The sequence below is a fragment of the Canis lupus genome, chromosome 19 (genome assembly GCF_003254725.2).
Source record: "Canis lupus dingo isolate Sandy chromosome 19, ASM325472v2, whole genome shotgun sequence".
Taxonomy (NCBI): domain Eukaryota; kingdom Metazoa; phylum Chordata; class Mammalia; order Carnivora; family Canidae; genus Canis; species Canis lupus.
The window spans coordinates 52314085-52321117 of record NC_064261.1 but is presented as its reverse complement, the minus strand read 5'-3'; the positions used below and the strand labels follow the sequence as shown (position 1 = coordinate 52321117).

General features: G+C 33.6%; 1 pseudogene; it reads left to right on the top strand.

The window, feature by feature from the left end:
• The first annotated feature begins 258 nt into the window (after positions 1-258).
• Positions 259-1032, top strand: LOC112649798 (40S ribosomal protein S6-like; annotated as a pseudogene).
• Positions 1033-7033: the final 6001 nt, after the last annotated feature.

Here is a 7033-nt window from a genome sequence, read left to right as displayed (position 1 = left end):
TATAGATAGATATAGATATAGTGATATATATAGCTATATAGTATACATATATATGTATTATGTATCATGATATATATGTAATTTCTATTAGATGCACTGTGATCTTATTTAGTAAGGTGAAAATTAACAAAATGATAGCCTAAGAAACCTAAAGGCCTATTGTAACTTAAAGCCAATATTTCCATTGCTCACTATATCCTTCAAGAATGAGATATTGCTCTTTTTCATGGCACCTCTGAGGCGGTAGCCTGCTTCAGGATGAAGCTGAACATCTCTTTCCCAGCCACTGGCTACCAGAAACCCATTGAAATGGATGATGAGCTCAAACTTCATAACTTTTATGAGAAACGTTTGGCCACAGAAGCTGCTGCTGATGCTCTGGGCGAGGAACGGAAGGGTTACGTGGTCCGAACCAGTGGTGGCAATTACAAACAAGGCTTCCCCATGAAGCAGGTTGTCTTGACCCATGGCTGTGCCCACCTGCTGCTAAGTAAGGGGCATTCCTGCTATCAACCAAGGAGGACTGGAGAGAGGAAGCACAAATCTGTTGGGGGTTGCATTGTGGATGCCAATCACCGTGTTCTCAATTTGGTTATTGTGGAAAAAAAAGGGGAGAAAGATATTCCTGGACCCACTGATATCTCTGTGCCTCATCGCCTGGGGCCCAAAGGAATCAGCAGAATCCGCAAATTTTTTAATCTGTCAAAAGAAGAAGATGTCCACCAGTTACGTTGTTAGAAAGCCCCTAAACAGAGGTAAGAATCCTACAACCCAAAGCACCCAGGATTCAGCGTCTTGTTACAACACGTGTCCTCCAGCACAAACGTCGGGTGTATTGCTTTGAAGAAACATTGCACTGAGAAAAATAAGGAAGAGGCTGCAAAATATGCTGAACTTTTGGCCAAGAGAATGAAGGAAGCCAAAGAAAAACACCAGGAACATATTGTCAAGAGACGGAGGCTGTCCTTTCTGAGAGCTTCTATCTCTAAGTCTAGTCCAGTCAAAATGAGATTTTCTAAGAGAGACAAATAAGATCAGACCCATACATACACACACACAAAAGAATGAGATACTATTTTTCACTCATTAAATTGACAAAAACATTGGAAACAGCCAGTACGAACAACGGTGAAGGGGAGTATGGATTGCTACAAATTTCTCAGAATGCAGGAATGCTGCATCCACATCCGAAAACAAAACCACTGTATGTAAGGGGATGTAGAAAAGGGTATGTATGAAGTTATTTTTGTGGTGGCAAAAAATGAAAGTAACTTGAATGTACATTAGTAGTAGACGGTACGTATCCGTATTATGTAATATTCCACAACTATTCATGAGTATAGTGACACTATACTACTTACTGGACCATGATATTGTTTAACAATAAACGCAAACTGCAGACTTCTGTAATCTGTTTAGCTAGATCTCATGATTCTTTCAAACACACAAACACACAGAAAAAAAACAAACCTGTTTGCATATGATTGAACAAACACAGAACTGTCTGTAAATTGACACAATTAATGTTAGGTAGTAGCTCAAATAACAAGGAGAGTTGAGAGTATTAAATTCTCATTTATATGTTTTTATTGTTTAGCTTAAAAAATAATAATATATGATTACTATGGAATCAAACAAATCTGGTTGACAAAATGAACTCAGAGATTCCCAAGGTCCTTTACCTGTAGTTATTAACTGTATAGTCACTAATTATATATACAAACTTTGATTATAATCCTTCTCTTTATAATTGACCCCAAATCTTTAGGCGGTATTAAGACTCTTTCAAGTGGGTCTTTGCTTCCCCTTCTGAGCCTGGAGGTAAATCTTTCATTTTTAAATCTCTCCAAAGCCTCCTTTTCTCCCATATCTCTATTTCTTAACTTGCACAAGAAAAAACGAAGAAGAATGTGTTTGTATATCTGCCTACCATTCTTCTGGTTACTTTTTTTATCTTTGTTTTTCTTGATACTCCTCAAGAAAATGTGCATATACTTTTAAAAATAAAACAAAATATAGACATAATAACAAAGTTTCAATGCCAAAATGCTACTTAAAATTTTTTGTTTGCTCTTATTTATTTTCAACGGGTTATAATAAACTTTCATCTCTTTTATTGCTGTTTAATAGTTTGAGCTGGGTGTCATTTTATTTTGGCAAAGTAACTATAATTATCCTCGAAGGAACTAGGTCTTTTGCAATAAACAAGATTAGTTTAAATGTTATTAAAAGCCATATTACACGATTACACATGCAAAAATAATACCACTGGTCAATTCTATGACAACTTGTTTGAATTACTTTCAAAGAGTAAAAATGGATTCATATTGATTCATTCACACTTTCTCACTAATTTTAACTCCGGATTTGAAGTCAGCATTTGGCAAAATAAGATCCATTTCTAATAATCACTTATTTTTATGGCTCTTTGTCTGTGAATTCTATGACTTAGACAAATAATTCAGGTATGAGGATGTTTGCTCTAATTTTATGCATCGTACCTGAAGAAGAATACCCCATTGTCATGGTATCTGTAATTACTGGCCAATGTCCCTCTTCTTAGTCTCCTTGCCCATACGCGGTACAGATCTCACGCGTGATTCCATCTCTATGACCTATTCCTAGAACCAGTTGTGGTTACTTATTTAAAGCTACAGTGATTTCATGCTTAATCTATGTGCCCCTTGAGATCTGGAATTTAGCCACAGTGAGCTTGTTACAGAGGCCAACTATACACTGCTGTGGTTTGAGTCCAGAACAGAGGTTTTTCTCGCAAGGACACCAACTGTATAGGCAATTCTCCAAGCACTGACCAGCACTCCTACAGTGAATTCCAGGTCAATCTGACCTTTCGCTCTTTGCAATTAATATTTCAAATCTCCCTACATTTCTCAAGTTGCGAATCTGCTCATCTTTCTCCTCAAGAAGCTACCTCATTTCTAATTCTTCTAGAGAAAATAGAAGCCATCAGATGGAAAATCCTTCTACTACCCACCTACAACCCTACATTTGCACGTGTTCTCTCTCTTCTCTTCCCTTTATTAATCTAAGGCTAATCCTTTCAGTGAGTCTAATTCCCCTCTCCTCAGAAATTTCACACTATTGCTTATCCCTTCAAACCAATCGTCTTCCATTTTTCCCTATGAATCAGTTTTATTAGAAAGTTATATTTCCCAAGTATCTTCCATCTCATGGTAAAAAAGAAAACACACACATACACAAAGTAAAACAAAACCACATGTTTAATCATACTTCCACTTCCCACTTGTCTAACAGCCAGACATTTATCATAATCATCAGAAAAGTGCCAAAAACATCAATAAACAGTTCAGTAACTCACCACAAAGTGAACACTCATGAACTCACTACCCAGGTGAAAAACTAAATAAACACTGCCAACTCTCACAAAATCCTCTCCTAATCATTACTCCCTTACTAAGGATGAGCACTATTCTGACTTTAGGACACTATGGTTTAGATGTACCTCTGTTTATAAGGTGATCATATTAGTTATTTTATTATTGTTATTTCTCAACATTATATTTAAAATTCAGCCATGGTGATGCCATGATTCATTGATTTTCATTACTTATAAAAGTTTGATGAGTTGATCTACTGTCACTACAATTTTGCCTTTCTAGGATTTTACATAAATAGAACCATAGAGTATGCAATCTTTTTTGTCTGTCATATTTCACCCAGAATAATGCTTTTGAAATTCATCCATGAACGATGAATCCATGTGTTGGTAGTTTATTCCTTTTTATTGCTAAGTTGTAGTTCATTGTAGGAATGTACTCTAATTTGCTCATCCACTGACCAATTGTTGGACATTATTCACTGTAATTTTTATTTGTATTTTCCTTATTACTGATGGAGTTGTTTATCAGCCATATATCTATCTCCTAAGTGCATTATCTAAGATTCTTGCCCATGGTTCTGTTCTTTTGAGGAGATCAGTACTTGGTTATTATTTGGATTACAAGTACTTCCTCTCACTGTGTATCTTGCCACTATATTTATTAATTATACCTTTTGATGAACATAAACGGTCATTTTTATTTAGCCAAATATATTATTTCCCATTTAATTGGTATGTTTTGTGTCCTCTTCAAAATTCCTTCCCTATCCCAAGAACATTAAATGATTTCCTTTATTATTCAATATAAACTGTATTAGTGCTTCATATTGAGATCTATAATGAACCTGGAATTAACTTTTGAGTATAGTGTGAGATAGCGTTTGACTTTCTTTTTTCCTCGTTGTTTGTTTAGAATTTTGGTAAAAATATCTACTTAAACTAATATCATTTTTCAAAAAGTCCCTTCTTCCCCATTAGCCTATATGTCACTTTTATCATAAGTGTCTATATATGCATTGTTCCCTTTCTAGACTCTCCATTGAATCTTTTAATCCATAAACATAACACATCTTCCGATCGTTTGATTCTTAAATTTATCTTTACACACACCCAAATGTGTATAGGTGATATTTCACATTTTTAGTTAGACTTATTACTAGATAGTTAATATTTTTGGTTATTATAAAGGTATTTTTAAAGTTTGTTTGTTTATTTAAGTCATCTCGACACTCAACATGGGGCTTAAACTCCAACCCTGAGATCAAGAGTTGCATGCTCTTCAATTTTTCTTTTCTTGAAATTCTTGCTGGTACATGGAAACAATTCATTTTTGCATATTGACTTTTACATATCAATATTGCCAGTCACTTATTAAAGATTCATGTATATATTTTTATTTTCTAATTTAGATCAGATGCAAATAATGGTATTTAATCTCTCTTTTAAAATACTATACATTTGGGATCCCTGGGTGGCGCAGCGGTTTGGTGCCTGCCTTTGGCCCAGGGTGCGATCCTGGAGACCCGGGATCGAGTCCCACGTCGGGCTCCCGGTGCATGGAGCCTGCTTCTCCCTCTGCCTGTGTCTCTGCCTCTCTCTCTCTCTCTCTCTCTGTGTGACTATCATAAATAAATAAAAATTTAAAAAAAAAAAAATAAAAATAAATAAATAAAATACTATACATTTATTTTTTTTTATTACTTAACTGGCTAGGAGTGCCAATATTTTGTCAAATAGAAGTCATATGCCTAATCTGAAAGAAAGTTCTCAACATTCGCCATTAAACATAATATTTGCTTTAAGTATTTTGTAAATATTGTTTGTCAGATTAGTGAACTTTCTTTTTGCTTTCAGTATTCTTGCTATGGTAAGAATTATTATTTTTTAATAATAAATGGATGTTGAATTTTATCAAATGCATTTGGGGGTATCTATTGAATATATTATTTCTATCCTTTATTCTGTTTTAATTTGGTGGATTACATTGATTCTTAATGTTAAACCACTCTTGCATTATTAGAATAAGTCTAAATTTGTTGTGATATACTAGAATTTTTGTATGCTGCAGGATTTGGTTGATGAGTTTGATTGCCTTATTATTTTTGTTTTCTCTAACGTCCTTGTTAGTTTTTTTTTTTTTTTAAAGATTTTATTTATTATTCATGAGAGGCACAGAGAGAGAGAGAAAGGCAGAGACACAGGCAGAGGGAGAAGCAGGCTCCATGCAGGGAGCCTGATGTAGGCCTCTTTCCTGGGTCTCCAGGATCATGCCCTGGGCCGAAGGCAGATGCTCAACTACTGAGCCACCCAGGCGTCCCTCCTTATTAGGTTTTAAAATCAAGGTTTTGCTAGCTTCATAACATAAGATGTGGAGTATTCATTCCTTTTTTCTGGAAAAGTTTCTGTAAGATTGGTATTACTGCATTCTTAAATGTTTAGTAGAACTCACTGGTGAAGCTATATGATCCTTAGAATTTCTTTGGGGCTATAGTTTTAATTACGTAATCAGCATATTTAGTAGTTAAGAACAATTCAATAGCCTATTTGTTATAGTATAATTTTGGTTAAGTATTTTGTTTCCCTAGAAATTTCTACATTTCATCTAAGTTTGTTTCATAATATGCTCTCATAGTGGTTTTAAAGTCTGTAGGATTTGTAGTGCTGTTCCCTGTTTTCATGTCTGATATTATTCATTTTTGCCTTCTCTCATATTGTCTTCATCAATTTCACTGGGAGTTTACCAATTTTTTATAAGCTTCTCAAAGAACAAATTTGTTGATTCTTCAATTATAGCTCTAATTTCTGCTTTTATCTACTTTCTCCTTTATTTTGCTTTCTTTGGATTTAAATTTGCTGTTCTCTTTCCATAGTCTTGCTCCAAACATTTGGGACTGCCATACATATATTTTAAAACTTAAAAAGCTCAAATTGCTATTGATTAAAATATAACATACTACCTAGACAAAATATGTATCCTTAAGATGCCAATATTTTTAAATATTTGTGAAGGTGTGGTTATTATATAATGGAAATTTAGCAAAATATGAAGGTGCCTAAATTTAATTATCATTGTACATGTTTGGGCATTCTGTTTTGGAAGGACAGTGTTTGGATAGATATAAAATAAAATCATGCTTAAATCATAATTGTATTTTTTCTAGAAAAAAATATTTTTACTTCCTTTCAGGAAAATTATTAATTATATTAGTATAACTTAAAATTTTAGATAACTTATTTTCTATTGACAAATTTAACCTTTTTTCTTGACATGTTATACTATCTAGATGGTTTTAAATTAACCTCATTTTGGAGAAATTTTATCACACTGAGACTACAGCAACTGAAATTGTCAATTGTCAAATGTAACCAAGAATTATATATATCATGTTCAAGTATTAAGTGGATCTGTATTTAGATTATTACTGCAAAACATTACAAAATATTTAATTTTATAAGGTAAATTATTTTCACATATGTTGCAATTTGCCCTCTTAAAATACTCTCTAGATCCAAACAGTAATATAAAGAATCAGTATTCTCTTCCTTATATCATATGCAAACATAACTTAAAATGAATCATAGAGCTAAAAATATAAAACACTGAAAAGTACATAGCAGCAAATCTTTGTAACTTGAGTTGGGCAAAGACTTCTTAATTTTGGTATCAAAAGT